Source organism: Lepisosteus oculatus, chromosome 4 (assembly GCF_040954835.1).
Source record: "Lepisosteus oculatus isolate fLepOcu1 chromosome 4, fLepOcu1.hap2, whole genome shotgun sequence".
NCBI classification, from domain to species: domain Eukaryota; kingdom Metazoa; phylum Chordata; class Actinopteri; order Semionotiformes; family Lepisosteidae; genus Lepisosteus; species Lepisosteus oculatus.
Genome location: NC_090699.1, coordinates 47202417 through 47219805, shown reverse-complemented (window position 1 = coordinate 47219805; position 17389 = coordinate 47202417).

Below are 17389 nucleotides of genomic sequence, written 5' to 3'. Positions count from 1 at the left end.
CCTGCATCAGAATCTGGAAAGCAGACAGACCCACTGGAAGCAGACATGGCCCTCCCGAGGCATCGCTTCCTGCTTTGCCAGCTCTGCCACATGCTCCTCTTTCCCTTCAAGAAAAGGAAAGGCGCCGCCAAGAGGGACGATGTTTGTACTGTGCTTCTCCTAACCATCGGCTCGCTACTTGTCCTTCAAGACCACCGTCTGCACCTCGTGCTCTACCTTCAGCTAAGGTCAGCAGTGCTGTTTTTTCCCCTGCCTCTTCGGGCACTCTGTTTCCGGCGGAATTGTCGTGGTCTGATACTCATCTTCCCCTGTCGATTTTTGTTGATTCAGGTGCAGAAGGATCATTCATAGACGCTTCCTTCGTCCACTGATGGAATATCCCCGTGGTCTCTGTGTCACCCCCCGTCAGCATTCTAGCCCTAGATGGTTTTCCACACACCCCTGCTCAGGTTTCTCTGCAAACCATCCCGCTCTCTCTCAGGGTTGGGGCCACTCATATGGAAGATATTTCATTTCTTCTCCTGGACTCGCCTGCCTACCCGCTGATCCTGGGCCTTCCCTGGCTCAGGAAACATGACCCCCACATCTCCTGGGCCAAGAATGAGATCATTGCCTGGAGTCATACTTGCCATGCCAATTGTTGTGGTCTTCCTGTTAAGGTCTCTGCCGCTATTCTCCCTGTGGATGCTCCACCTTCCATTCCACCTCAATACATTCACCTGAAACAGGCATTCGATAAACAACGGGCTCTCTTGCTTCCTCCTCATCGAACTTATGACTGTGCCATTGATCTATTGCCAGGATCACTCCCCCCCAAGGGTCGCATTTACCCTTTAACCCAAAAGGAGAATCAGGCCTTACAAGACTACATTAAGGAAGCCCTGGACTCAGGTTTAATTCGCCCCTCCTCTTCTCCTGCCTGTGCTGGTTTCTTTTTTATTGAAAAGAAGGATGGTTCATTGCGCCCATGCATTAACTACAGGGGGTTGAACTCCATCACAATTAAGCATCGCTACCCTCTGCCTCTAATTCCAGCGGCTTTGGAGTCCTTACGTGGAGCCACCATCTTTTCAAAACTGGATTTACGTGGGGCTTATAATCTTATCAGGATTCGGGAGGGGGACGAATGGAAGACGGCCTTTATGACTACGCATGGGCACTATGAATACCAAGTCATGCCATTTGGCCTTGTCAATGCTCCGGCTGTCTTCCAGTCCTTTATGAATGATATTTTTAGGGACATTATTGGTAGCTTTGTCCTGGTATATCTCAATGACATTTTGATTTTTTCTACCGACCCTCAGGATCATGTCCGCCATGTACAGGAGGTCTTGTCAAGATTGATTGACAATAGGCTCTATGCTAAGCTGGAAAAATGTGCGTTCCATGTCTCCAAGATCCATTTCCTCGGTTACAGTATCTCTCCTCTGGTTGTGGCAATGGACTCATCTAAGGTAGCAGCCATTAACGACTGGCCAGTCCCGCGCAATCTAAAGCAGATCCAGCATTTTCTGGGTTTTGCTAATTTTTATAGGCGGTTCATTAGGAATTTAAGTTCAGTTGTTGCACCCATCTCTGCTCTAACTTGCAACCGACCTGGCCGAGGTAAGTGGAACCCGGAGGCAGACAAGGCATTCCTACGCTTAAAGCACCTCTTCAGCACTGCTCCTCTTCTCCGTCACCCGGATCCCTCCCGGCCCTTTGTAGTGGATGTAGATGCCTCTGCCTATGGGGTTGGGGCAGTCCTCTCCCAGCGTCAGGAAGAAGGACAGGTTCTACACCCATGTGCCTTCTTCTCCAAAAAGCTCTCTCCTGCTGAAGTGAATTATGATGTGGGTAATCGTGAGCTCCTTGCAATCAAGCTGGCCCTTGAGGAATGGAGGCACTGGCTGGAGGGGGCTCAGCATCCTTTTGATATAATCACGGACCACAAGAACTTGGCCTACATCCAATCGGCTAAACGCCTCAATTCTCGTCAAGCTCGCTGGTCTCTGTTCTTCTCGCGCTTCAACTTCGTAATCACCTATACCCCTGGATCTAAGAACGGTAGGGCGGATGCACTTTCCCGGCTTCACGACCCCCCGGATCTGGATTATGCACACGAACCAATAATTTCAACTGACCGTGTCGTGGCAGCAGTTCGTTGCTCAATTGAGGATCAAGTCAGACAGGCCCAGGACAAGACTACCATCCCGCTCCGTTGCCCCGTGGACAAATTATTTGTGGTGGATAATTTACGTTTGGCGGTTTTACAGTGGAGTCATGACTCACGGTTCGCAGGCCACCCTGGGGTCAAACGTACTTTGGATCTCCTGAGTAAGGACTTCTGGTGGCCTACCATGAGGACGGATGTAGCAGACTATATTCGAGCATGTCCTACCTGTGCCAGAACCAAGACCCCGCGTGCCAGGAAGATGGGTCTCTTGCACCCCCTCCCGGTCCCCTACCGCCCTTGGTCTCACATAGCGGTGGATTTCATCACGGATCTCCCCAGCAGTCAAGGTAATATGGTTATCATGGTGGTCTCTGATCGATTTTCCAAATCAGCCCACTTTGTTCCGCTTCCAGCCTTACCCACAGCCCAGGAGATGGCAATGTTGTTCGTCCAGCACATATTTCATCGACATGGTTTGCCCAAGGATGTGGTCTCAGACAGAGGTCCCCAGTTTGTCTCGGCCTTTTGGAAAGCTTTTTGTCAAGCCCTGGGCACTCATGTGTCCTTAACGTCAGGATATCACCCTGAAGCCAACGGGCAGGTGGAGAGAACTAATCAAACGCTCCTGGCTTTCCTTAGAGCCTTTACTTCATCTTCCCAAGATGATTGGTCATCTTTACTTCCTTGGGCAGAGTACGCTCATAACTCCCTTACATCCTCCTCCACAGGCCTCTCTCCCTTCCTTTGCTCCTTAGGCTACCAACCTTCCCTCATCTCTGACACCCCTCTGATTACGACAATTCCTTCTCTGAGACAATACATATCAAAGTTAAGGAGGATCTGGAAGGTGGCTAGAACATTTCTTCTCAAGTCAACTCAGCGCCAGGCCGCCTTTGCCAACAGACGTCGTAGACCTGCCCCTCAGTTCAGGAAGGGTCAGTTCATCTGGCTGGCCACCAAGAATTTACCCTTGCGCCTGTCCTCCAAGAAGCTAGGCCCCAAGTATATAGGTCCTTTCCGGATCCTCTCACGAATTACACCAGTCACCTACCGACTAGCGCTCCCCCCCACTTTCAGAATCCATTCCGCCTTCCACGTCTCTCTTTTGAAACCATTTCACCGTTCACCCCTGGTAGCCCCTCCTGCTTGTCTACTACCTCCTCATACTATTCAGGGGCGTCCGGCGTATACAGTTAATAAGATTCTGGATTCAAGATGGCACCCTAATACCATTCAGTATCTTGTGGATTGGGAAGGATATGGACCGGAAGACAGATCTTGGGTTCCGGAGGGGGATATTCTCGACCCAGCTCTCATCACCGACTTTCATCGCAATTTTCCCCAGCCACCGTCTCGGGCGTCGGGAGCCGCCCATGAAGGGGGGGGTACTGTCACAATCACTAACCGGCCCAGACCAGCTCCTAAGAGGTCTAATCAGTCCCAGCAGGTGGGTGTTAATTACAAACGCCGCCACACGTGTTAATTCTCTTCAGACGCCTTACCGTGCGGCAGGCTGCATTATTTAAGCCTCCCTTATCCGCATATCACTGCTCGGTATTGAGTCCACTACCTGTTGCTCTACCTAGCGTTACTTTCCCTTTTGCCTTACTGGATTTTCTGACCTCTCCGTTTTGCCTTCGGACTTCGTTTCTTGTCTCGCCCCGTGGATTGTTTGCTACCCGTGATTATTTTTGGTTTCGACCCTGCTGCTCTTGTTCCGACCACGAACCTGTCTCTCGTTCTGGATTGCTCGCCACCAGTGCCTTTAACGGATCTCAACCTGCCTTATGCCTTTGGACTACGACCCAGCTCCTGGATTAGCTCTGTCCGCCTACTCACTGCCCAAGGTATCCTGCATCTGCATCGGACCCTTTTCACCACAACCCAGCTTCGTTACATTCTCGCTACTGCTAGGTGTCTTACTCCTGTTCTGAATTGTTCATAGCACTTATAAGACTGTGTCAGTGGGTGCAGAATGACAGACAAGAGAAGCAGTTTCTTTCTCTCTCAGTTGTATTGAGTAAAGTTTAAGTAGCACAGTTGTGTGTGTTAATCAGGAAGATGGGTGAGGTGTATGGATAAGGAGAGATGTTAAGCATTATTTGTAAGAAGCACATTAGGACAAAGTGGAAGAGGGGAAACTTTGCCTCTCTAGAGTAGGGTGGGCAAGATAAAGCAATAAACTTGGCTTATGTGACATGGTGAAGGTCAAGGTGCTGTCCAATGCCAGTGAGCAGAACACTACAATATTATTAACAAATCGGATTTCAACATTTAATTTGAATTTGCCTCAAAGTGCACAGTTACCTTATCGTAATAGGACCAGATAATGATGAAACGTGGAGCTCTTGTTGAACTCCTCTCAGGCTTTCCTCTGTTTTTAGTTTTTATGTACAATGTGTGCAGAGCATAAGTGATTCCCACAAGAGCAGTCTTAGAGCATGGGCCCTATCTCGATTGTGAACACCAAATGTGTGAGACAATACTACAGGTACTTCACAACACTAATATATAAATACAGTATAAATAGTATTTAAATTTTACAGTTATTTATTTTTCTTATATTTTGCATTTCCAAAATTCCATGGCATCCAGCTGAGAACCATTAGACCACACCATGGCTTCAGTACTGGTCTGACTGTTGTTTATGATGTCAACGTAGAGAGTGAAGGTGTTATAAGATAATTTTTCCACAATAATATTCCATCAAGAGTGTATAATAATTTAAAAATAAGAATTACACAATTTTAGAATGAGGTGTAATGAGCTGTAGAGGCAAACATACTGGTGTTTGCAAGTTTAAAAATGTACTTATATTACAGTGGAGGATGGGCAGAACAACACCAAGGGTGGGCTTATTGGGCCCATGTGAAGCTTATTGCATGTCAGGTTTCAGGTTATACAGTATATCATATCAGTTTATGTCATTGGTTCTCAAGCTTTTCTGACTTTCAACAGGCACACTGAATTTACACAAAAGCAAATTAAATTATATAATTATTGATTATGATACTTTATATGTCTTAATAATAACAAAGTAGAAATATTATTTTTGAAGTATGACTATGATGATCTTCATAAAGAATCAAGGTAAACTGCCCTCTTGTTGATCCTTTTATGCTCCCCACTCAAACCTTTTCACTATACTATACAGTAAGTATTTTACTCAATGCTAAAAAAAGGGGTGAAAAATGTTCCTTTACAGTATGTTTGGAACCCCCCAAAAATATCTGAAACTCTGGCTGAGAACCTGGAGTTTATATAATAAGTTAAGTTTTATTCAAGATAATTGTGTTTATTTTTTATTTCATAACGTATCAGAAGAGATCATCAAGAAATCAGAAAGTGTTCAGATGCAGCAACATTTCTTTGCACTGGATTTTTGTCTCTGCATAGGTTTAACAGCCTGAATCAATTATAGCCATACAGAAGAGTATATACTCATGTATAATCACACCCCTAATTTTCTCTTTCTGTTTAAAAGAGCACCCTTATACTAAGGATCAGGTGTACAGAGTTCTTAGGCTTCTTGAAGATTTATGTTACATTTTTTTAAAGGGGTATTTTTTTCCTACACCATGTCAAAAGGTATGAACTACTGTATACAGTATCTTAAGTCTTAAATCCCATGCTTAGCCTGCATGCCCCACAGCAGTATGGCTTTTACTTCTGCTTTATGGGACAGCTGTACATCTGAATTATTCGCAACATCAGTTTGACACTTGACCCCGTTGGGCCACTTAAACTCAGAATTATGTTTTGTCTATGAAATAAAACACATGTGAGCCTCAGGAGTTGCCATGGAACTCATACAGTCTGAGGCCACAGCTTTATGATTGCTCTGCATTTTGAGAAAAGAAAAGGATTATAGTTCTTTGGCATAGCAGTATTATGGAAATGTTCTAATATTGATGTAGAAGTTCATCTGATTTTGCAGTATACTCTATGTGTTGCTCTTCAGCATATCATGTTACTTCAGGTAAAGCTCTTTCTGACAATAATGTGGTGATATTTGTACATACCAGAGCTTTATTAATGCTACCTAGGTCTAAGTCTAGGTCTAGGTCCACTGCTTACTCATAACACAGGCTGAGCCACATTGTGCTGACATTTCAGTCTGAACTTGTCCTAACAACAAAGAAGGTGGCTGAAGTTGTCCAAATGCCACCGGGCTAGGTAAGTGCGAGTAGGCCAAGTTATTGACCCTATGTGCAACAGCAGCACCTTGGCCTTGCAGAGTGTCAGATGGCAAGCAGCCCAAATAATAATAATGTTGCTTTATTAGTCCTATACAATTTCTTGCATTAGGAATTCATCTTTTTGCATACCCTAGCTTGCTTGACACAGACAGGGAGAGAAGCTTGGGGTCAGAGCACAGGGTCAGCCATTGAACAGCACCCCTGGAGTCACAGTCACAGATCCTTAGTCACAGAGCCACCACTCCGCCCAAAGCCACTGGAGTAGCCAGGAAACATAGATTGTGGTTATACTGTTGTTCATCTACCATTTGATATTAATTATATCAAAATAACCGACAGAATTGAGGAATGTGATAAAATCGATAATTCTCTTGTAGAGCCTCTGAATTGTTTTCAAAAGCTAAGAATAGCAGTGAAAATACAAAAGGAAATGTATTTCTTTCCAAAAATAACAATCTGAACTTTAATATTGCATATATTTTTCAGCAAAAAGAATCTTTGAAAATATTTTTTTTTCTCTAGGCAGACATACTTTAAGATAATAGAACTTTGTCAGCCATTTTTCAGTGAGTTTAACCAGAATACTAAAGGATAACCATGCCTTGTGAGTGAAAACAAAAAATTCAAAAGTACAAAACAAAATTAGTTTTAAAACCTCAGATACTGTAGATCAGTGACTTTAATATACTGTAGATAAGAGAGTACTGAGGAGATCTACGAGACAAGGGGTTGAATTTTAAAGTTTTTATTTTTCTACATGCATTAAACTTTACCCATTAGGCTTAACATATATATACCCATTAGGATTCTGTGTGATCAGCTAACAAAGTACAGTAAAAAATTGATCAGCACCAATTCATACACAGGTAATGTGACTGTGAACAATGACAATCTCACTTAACTGAAAGGTTTGAAATATACAGATGGGTGATGGTACTTTATATATAAAATTCAATATGATATGGCACCATCAATGTAGGCTTGTGTGGTGCATGGTAGCCGCAGAGAGATCTTGTCACAGCAATATCTGGAATTTCAGCATGTTCTACCTTGATGGAATTAAAGGTCTGACCTGGGAGAATGAGAAAGATCCAAGTAGTAAACTTGCTTTCCGTTTAAGGATTAGTTTGTTATAATAAATGCTTTAAGGATTACCCCACTGCATATAACTACATATATACACAGAAATACATTAAACTGAATCAAGAAGCATTAACAACAACAGCACTTTTAGAAAACGTATTATTTTTCAAGCAGTCAGCCCTGTGAGGACGGTGAGCTGCTGTTTCTACTAAGTCCTACTCTACAAGTTCCTTTAGGTCTGAAACATTTGGCAAGTACTTCACTTTTCCATTCTCAGTGCTATTTCCGGATAGTAAATTTGATTAAATATCCAACATGTGTTAGCATTTATGACTGAGAAAATATATCTTTTTTTAAATAAAGATAAGTGACAGTTTTCAAGACATTTATGGTATGCTCAATTAGTATGATATATACTGTACACTATGAGACAGATCACTGTAAGGGACATTTACTGCTTTTCCTTAACACACTCTGCTGGCATGTTAGTTTCTCCTTCAAAGAGGAGGCTATAAAAAATGACCTTACAAGCACCCTGTCCAAAAACACTACATTACTTATTGAGGGAATCTGTCACAATCAAGTGATATTGCGATCCAGAGATGAGATACACATTCTACCATTTTAATATACACAGTATGAAAGACAAGATGCAGAAACAGCTGTCAAACAATACAGTAGTAATATTACGAGGGTGATGTTTAGTGTAAAAACACATATTCCTGGGTTTCAAATACTGCTTGATACTCACCCAGGGAAAAGATTTAGGAATTTAATTTTTTAGTTGCTTTCAGTAAAAAACTAACTTTTTAGCAGTTTTAACAATATATTTGCACTTGTATGGCATCCTGTTTAAGCAGAAATTTCAAATTGAACATGAGAAAGGAAATATGTTTATATTTTTTAAAAAATTCTCAATGTTTCTAAAACCAGCAGTTTGACAAGGAGTGGTTTCATAATAACTAACAATTTCACATAGCAGCTTAGATGACAGCAGATATTCCATAGTTTATTGTGCAAAAAATGTAAAGTTGAATCACAGTTAAATAGTAACACCACAAAACACATTAAAGGTACAAACCTTGACAATAGTACAATAAACATACAGCAATAGTAACAGTTTATTATGGCAAGTTTTCACAAGTGCTCTGCTTTATTATTCACTCAGAAAAATCTGACACATTATTTGATGCTTGTGAAACTTCAGCCCTTTTAATTATAGCATTTTGAAATGCAATGAGGCCATTTTTGAAAACTACCAGATAACTACACTGAAAAAGCTGTAGGTTGTAGTCCCATCTGGTTTTATTGTTAATTATATCAAATAAGAAGTTTGATATTTCCAATACATGCTGACATACCAATGTCACCTATCTTGTGTCTGCTGCATCTTGAATTTTCTTAGCCTTTATATATATAGCTATTTTAGTCCTCACCTGTTTGGCATACAGCAAGTATCTCACCGAGTTATTGATAAAAGTTTAGTTACTCCTGTAACCTTGGTTCCCTAAAATAAAAATATTATCTGGCAACCTGGAAGTAGCAGTATTCAATTAGAAATGTTTGAAAAGTGTTCATCTAAGGCAAAGGTTAGATGAAAATTTTTGAGTTAGATACCTACCATCCCTCTTCCAAGAAAGACGGCAAAATGTCAGGTTTACCACAGTTAGGCAATGGATCAGATTTTGACTATGGTCCATACACCACTGCTGAAAAAGGTGTCACTTATAAGAATCAAGCTCCCACACTGAAAGTGATCAGGTACTCCAGGCAGTAAAAACAATAATCAGTGACAAGTCCAAACCTGACAGTACAATGGCTAAACCAATGTGGGGTTTGGGTACCAATGTGGGCTCTAATCCTGGTAGAACAGCCTCAAACAAATGAATCCAAGTGTAAGGAACCTAATTGGATTTAATTAGATATTAAGAGAAAAACAAAGTAAGAGAATTATCTACAGATTGAATAACATGGCCCATGTTTTGAGGATTGAAAGAGAGTATACTGAACTATAGGTGCAGCTGAAAGATGTTATTAGAACTGCAAAGAGAAAAAAAAACTGCAATAGTAAAATATAATGCAAAGTATTTCCAGTTCTACAATAGTAAAATTACTGAAAACAGGAGTAAATAGTTTATAAAATAACAGCTGATTAATAATAAAAGACAATAAAGTTATTGTTAGGGCTTTAGGTGACTGAGATGTGTCTCTTAGTTTTAGATAAAGTTCGTGACACTTGGAACAGTAAACACTTCTAGCTTCAAAGCAGAGAGGATGTTTGTTGAGGTCTGGGGGGGTCCCTTGAGCAGAAACAAAGTTACAATTATACTAGTATACCTAGGTAAATTGTGGTTTAATGATTGTCAATGAGCAGTACAGAAACACAATATAAGATCAAATTAGGAGCACAGAAGAGGAGAAGCAAAGAATGGAAACAACAAGAAACAGGGAAGAAGGAGAGGAGAGACAAGAGTCTGGAGGGGTTGGAACTTGAAGCTTGCGCTTGGTGAGAGTCCCTGCTTCATGATCATCCAAACCAAACCTGACTGGAGCTAAGTATTTGAACCCTGCTAGAAAGAGAGTCCTATTCTGTGCTTTATGCAGCAGCCATATCACCCTGCAACTCACAACTGGCAACCCACTGAAGCTCAGCAGGTGTGAGCCTGGTCAGTACTTGGATGGGACACATCATGGGAAAAACTAAGGTTGCTGCTGGAGAGGTGTTAGTGGGACCAGCAGAGCTCACCCTGCAGTCCATGTGGGTCCTAATGCCCCAGTATAGTGACGGGGACACTATACTATACTGTAAACAGGCGCTGACCTTCGGATGAGACGTTAAACCGAGGTCCTGACTCTCTGTGGTCATTAAAAATCCCAGGGCGTTTCTCGAAACGAGTAGGGGTGTAACCCCGGCGTCATGACCAAATTTCCCATTGGCCCTTACTAATTATGGCCTCCCAATAATCCCTATCTATGAACTGGCTTCATTACTCTGCTCTCCTCCCCACTAATAGCTGATGTGTGGGGAGCGTTCTGGCGCACTATGGCTGCCGTCGCATCATCCAGGTGGATGCTGCACATTGGTGGTGGTGGAGGGGAGTCCCCATTACCTGTAAAACGCTTTGAGTGGAGTGTCCAGAAAAGCACTATATAAGTGTAAGCAATTATTATTATTATTATTTATAGGTGAAGTGGTATATATCTCACTTATCCAGCATCAAAGTATCACCACTTAAGCACATTGTGAGGGGTGTTGATGGGGTCTGTTAATTTAGCCTCAGACAAAAGTTACACTAAGATGCCATAAAGTTGACTTGCTTTAGCAGCCCCAGTGGCTTAACACTATATAATAATAGACAGGAACGACACCCACAGACAGGACAAAGCAGACCAATGTCTATTGCATATCAAAGAACAGAACCTAGAGCAAGACAGAGTAGGACAAGAGGTAATTACATATCAAAAAACAGGACAAACACTCAGATTGTGAAACAAACTTTCTTCTGACTATATATAAGAGCTGGGCAACTCTTGCAGTTTGTCTAATCTGTGGGGCAGACCCAGTGAGCAATGTCGGACGTATTGAGCTCAATAAAACTGAATCTACACAAGACTGTGTCCTGCTCCTCTGATGAAGAACATCCCACAATAATATGGAGTTTGGGTTTCCTGAGTAAAAGATACTGTACCTCAGAAATCTTTCCTGCTTAGGATGCATTTTATTTACAGGGATACAGTATATACTCCCATTTATTTTGTGGCATCTGGTGTGCAGAGAGAGAGATTTAACTGCAGGTTGCATTGTATTTATTTAGAAGGTAGCTTATCTCTTATGTGGCCTCTGTAGGCATTAACAGTTTAATGCTTAGTAGCAGACTGGGGTTTTCTGGGTGACCAGAATGTTAGGCCTCTGAAAAGCCTCGTTTGTAAAAAATACTGTACATAGAGTGAATTGTGTGTTGTATGTTTTGTTGTGTGTGGTGTAGTATGTGCATTGTCATTAATAAATAATTGTTTAACCAAGTGTGCCTGAATTATTACTCCTCTCACCAAAGCTGTGCCAGAGAACAAAGAATTCACGTGCCTCTACTTATACCAGCCACTCGGGTATATTGCTAGAAAATCACTGGAATAGTTCAAGTAAGTATAGTAGCTGCGTCAGCATGCGTACGCCACAAAGGAAAAAGTAAAAGGTTTATTCCATGCTGAAAAGAGAAGAAAGGAAACACAATGTTTTGGCTGCGGAGCCTTCTTCAGGTCTGAGGCAAGGTGAGGTGTCCCTCACTTTTTACTTTTTATTGGTTCCACTTAGTTTCACTAAGTTGAGAGTTATTAATATTTCACTTATTGACTTAACAGCTCAGTTAATTCCTGATTTTTACCATTTTTGTAACCCACCATTTGTATAGCACACATGCTTAAAATATTTCTCACAAATTATCAGTAAAAGACTTCAATAAAACACCAGATATTATAAAACAAACTCAAGCAGAACTGGAAAACAGTTCTGGAAAGCATAAACAACGCAGAGGTTCCAAAGGGGTTGGTGTCAGCCTAAAAACAACAAATTAGGTCCTGGTGGTATTTTTGTCCATCATACTCAAGGAAATGAGAGATGTTATTCATAGATCCATCAGTTAGAAAAATTCAGCTCTCACTTAGAACTGGAACATTGCCCTCATATATTTATTTATATTTATGAAAGGGGGGCAAAACTGAACCAAGAAACTAGTCCAATGAATGCTGCATCTGTTACTGGTAAAGTACTGAAAATAATAGAACTAAATTTGAAAAATACTTAAACATTTTCTTAGTTATTTATACATTCTGTATGGAATGTACTGATGAATGCTTGTGTCTGCTGAAATGCTGACAATTTGGACAAGTTTTAAAAAAAAGTGGGGGGATAGAGAGAGTGTACATCCTGCTTATTACTTTTACTGATTTTTGGGAATTGGGAGTTTTAGGAATTTATTTTCGTTTTTTATACATATATCCATAGAAAGGATTATACAGGTCCTGTATAAATAACTTAGTATAGTAGATAAACCCACAGCTAAATCATGGTGTATTTAAACTTCCAGAAACTTTTACTTGATAAAGATTGATTCTCAAATTAAAAGCCGTAGGCATCCAATGTCATGTCTGGGCATGCATCAGGTACTGTGTAACAAAAAGGAAACAGAATATCAACTTATGGGTCACATCCTGTAAGTGGGCAGAAGTATGCATTTCTGTGCCACAGGGATCTGTTTTGGGCCTGTTGCTCTTTCATTCCATGTCAATGACTTACTGTAGATTTTCAGTTGGCAAACTAGTTACATGTGTAGATAATATAAAAAACAGGGGATGTGGCAAATACAGATCAGATCAATTAAATTACAGAGACTTAGATTAAATAATGGGGAAATGGGAAGCAAAATGGCTAATGAAATACAAATTAAGTGCACAGTTTTCCACACTTTACAATTTGAAATTTCATGTGATTGACATCAGGGTTTTTAATGTAGATTTTACCCATGAGAAGAAATTAAAGAGGATGAGAAGGAGGCTTGCCATTATCTCATTGGCTGCTGGTGACTCTTCAAAATGAAAGGGAGCTGTTTTGTATTTGTTTATTATAACATAAATTAAATGAATATAACTAAAAACTTGCTTTAACATAAGCCAAATTTTTCAATTAAATTATCACATACTAATCATTACAATGCAGATTTTGTCTTAAACAAAACCACACATCCATAGGCTCTTATCAGTCAATGCATACAGTGTATTTTTTAAGGAGTATATTTATATTTTTCAATATTTTTAAATATATCACCTGCACAAAAAAAAGAGTCTAAATATTTTACTTTCTGAATAACCACCGAATAACTGAATTCCTCTCAGTCAGTTTTAAGAATCCTTTTTCAGCAGCACCTTCTGCTGAAACAATTAGTTGAAAAGGCCTGTTGTAACAGCAACAACATCACTGAGAACCTACAGAGCACACAAAACAGAAGGAATAAAATGATAGGAAAACAGCTCAAGCCACCTTTTCATTCATGGATTTAGAGACATGGATATTAATATTATCTGAAAGCATCGTATCTCATCGGAATGTCAAAAACAGAAAAACGAGTATCATTTACTACTTCTTAAGTAATCCACAGATATATATCAAACTTTGCTTGCATTCAGACATTAACTCAAAAGGCATGGATTTGCACCATACTTTCACTGTACAGTGTTAAATAAGAGTTCATTAAAAACAACTGTTACAGAAGTGGCTCTGAATAATCAACACAAATAAAATTTACAAAGTGGTCTATTTTTCTTTACCAATAATTTCCACTTCTTGTAGTGTTTTTTATAATTCTAGTTTTTAAGTAGGTCATCAATCAAAAGTACACTAACAAATTAACAGTACAATAAACTGCAAAAGGAACATGTTAGAATATTTTTGTATTGATTTTGTTTAAGAAAGTGAGCTGCTTTTACAGTCTTATTTTCCTGGCGATCCCTTTAATAAGTCTGGTAATTGCAATTACTCTTGTCTCTTCCTATAAAGGTAAGAACTATTGATCCTGTGGATTAAACATCTAGCAGCAAATGTCCATGCCAAGATTTTCAGGACTGCTCAGTGCTATGGTAAACTACCATATTCACAAGGCTTATCACAGGTGCAGCCTGCTGGCAAAGGACCATACCATCACTTGCAGGCAAGATAATCACATCCTTTAGATCACTCAAGCATTCAAGACTTCTCATGCCTCAGCTACAAAACAAATAGAAAAGACCTGTTGAAGCACATGGACCTAGAAGTGTTGGAATTTCATATTGCAGAATAACTCCGTTTTTGACCTGTCTTGCTTGACAGTTTATTCACCGAGTGAAACTAAAATTTAATTGGATCATTTTTAAAAAGCACCAGGAGTTTTAACCTTAACAACTTGGCTAGGAATCCTATTCCAGTCAGCTGCAGCTCTTTTTGTAAAAAAAATATTCTAGATTATTAATTAATTCCCATTTAATTGCCCCTTGGTTGGCCCTATCGATACACTCGACCCCTGAGAGCATAACACTGAATAATTCTGTTACTCTTTTTGAATTGTTTCTAAAGGTATAATTGAAATTCTTTTTATGTTTTGCTGAATGATAACTAAAAATGAAAGTAGTGTTCTAGATGAGCTCTTAATAGTACTGTATATTGTAAAGCTTAAGCATAACTTCCCTGAATGTATTTTCTATAGTATTTACTATATAGCCAAGGATTCTGTTTGCTTTTTGTTGTTTCCCAACATTGGGAACATATGAAGGCATAACAGAATCTATTTTAACAACCATAAACATATAATCTACATTTAACTATTGCTTTCATTCATCCTAATGCCATTACATTTTTTAATCAACACTATAAATACCAATATAACGAAAAAAGCCCACAGGCCACATAAATTTAAATAAGGAAGTTGGACGTTCTTGTTGCACAAAAATGTTACATCTTCATTGGGAATTCATAATAAATCATCTGAGAATGCAAGCAGACCAGAATGGGCCTCAACTCAACTAAACTTAAGAGGAAATGTATGACATGCATAGTTGTTCCCAATGGAAGCTACAGAAACTAAAAGGTTTTGGTTTCTAAATAAACTGCTTCAAGACACAGCATGTTTTGTGTAGCATGTAGAATAATGTCAAGAACTTACCTGAACATACTGTAGTTCATAGTTTCATTTATCAATGCATACTGTATCTGAACATCCTAGTCTAACTGCCAACACACACCAGTAACAGTAATAAAAAAATTAGCACTGTACTAAGTAGATTCAAGTAAGCTGTTATGCTAAAATTTGTTGAAAAAAATATTTTATGATACTGTACATTCTCAATGCAAGTCAATCAAGTGCAAGTTCAACTAGTTACCCATGATATCTTAAATGTGCAATGGGCTTCCTGTCCAGGATGTATCCCATCTTGTACCTGTTGCTTGGCAGGTTAGGCTTCAATGTCCCCCACAGCCCTGTACAGTAGAAAATGGATGGATAGATTGATAGCATTTTAGAGGATTCTTTCTCAACTTTCTGTAGGCAGTGGCTTGACACAACCAGAAAAAAACAGCACACAGTTTCCTAACTTTACCTACACTACACTGGGCATTTAATTAAAGTCAAGTTTATTTTATACTATTGATGTGGAGCCATGCCAGGGAACTTAATGCAATATAGCTTTGTACCTCGTCTTTTTAATTACCACCATTTAGCATGATGCATTTCTAAATAAATAAGAAATTAAAAGGTTTTTGCTCTCTTTTCTGTATCACTCCCAAGAACTAACCAATAAAATATGCTAATAGAACCTCTTCCTAAGAGCCTTCTAAAAGCTCCAATGAATCTGAATTTCAGCAGCCATTTCATCTTTGAAAAGTCTTTCTTTACCATTTCTTTAGCAAGCAGTCATATCACTCCGCAACTCACAATTGGCAGCCTACTGAAGGTAAACAGGTGTGAGCCTGTTCAGTACCTGGATGGGAGACTCAGGAAACCTCAGGTTGCTGCTGGAAGTGGTGTTAGTGGGGCCAGTAGGGGACACTAACCCTGCAATCTGTGTTAGTCCTAATGCCCCAGTATAGTAACAGGGATACTGTCACACCTGACATCCCTCCCTAGAGGGCGCTCCACTGCTCTCATTACTGTTCGTGTCATTTAGCTCTCCAGGTGCACCCTTTTAGTGATATTATTTAAAGACCAGCTCCTCCAGTCCTCGGGGCTCATCATTAGGGTAAGATGTCGCGAGGCCCGCCTAGCACCAGGAAACCCTACATCCGTCTCCTGAGGGCATAGGCCTCATCCCCGACACCTCCCGTTTCCTGAGCCCGGGGTCTGGAGGATCTCGCCCCGTCACCCTTGGACCTCCATGTTTCGTTTGTCTGTGTGCTCCCCCCTCCCGGGGATTTTAACTTTGTCGCGTCCCAGGATGGATTTCTAGTTTATGGACTTTCGGACCATGCTTTGACCTGCCCTTGGACCCGTTTGGATTTGGATGCCGTTTTGTCTTCCCCGTACACTGTCTCACGGACGGTCACTATTATTTTGTGCACCATTAAACCCTTGTGTGTTCCTTTTTACCACACCTCCTGTTTTCTCCAGCTCTTACCGCATCGCATAGGGTCTTCTACAATATCTGACACGGATTCCAGTCCGTGTCCGTTACAGATACTATGCTGTAGAATTGCATTGTCCTTTGAACAAAACGTAAAACTGAGGTCCTGACACTCTGTGGTCATTAAAAATTCCAGGTTATTTCTCAGAAAGTGTAGGGGTATTACCCGGGCATCCTGGCCAAAATTCCCATTGGTGGTGAGTGTACTGGCTCAGTATGACTGCTGCCACATTGGTGGTGGTGGAGGGGAGTCCCCATTACCTGTAAAGTGCCTTGAGTGGAGTATCCAGAAAAATGTTATACTGTACAAGTGGAAGAAGAAGAGGAAGAAGAACAGGGAGTCAGATTACTGTATATTCAGTCAGGGAGTCAGTGCCTGTCTTGCCAGGCATTTGGAATAGGCATCCTCACCTGCTTTACATTTTTCTATTTTTAGGTCACCCCATAACTTTCCAGGACTGCAAAAGAAAAATCACTATTATGTGGCATGCTGTAAACCAGTATAGTTATACAGTATGTGCATTGTAACAAATATTACTGTGCAGTTAATCCATAATACAAAAATGACAACAGCAACAACCAAAAAAACACTGAATATGCCTTTAAAACTTTAGGAAAACTTTACCTCCACATTTGATGAAAATCCACATTAGTTTCTATTATCACCACACGTTTGAGAGTGGTAAAATACACACATCCCCAAATTCTTTGAATGATAGAAAATATAAAGACTGAATAGCAAAGTATGCACTTTAGAGTTTAAGCAAGACTATGTGAACATTTAAAAGTGATATTATAAAAGTGAAAAAAA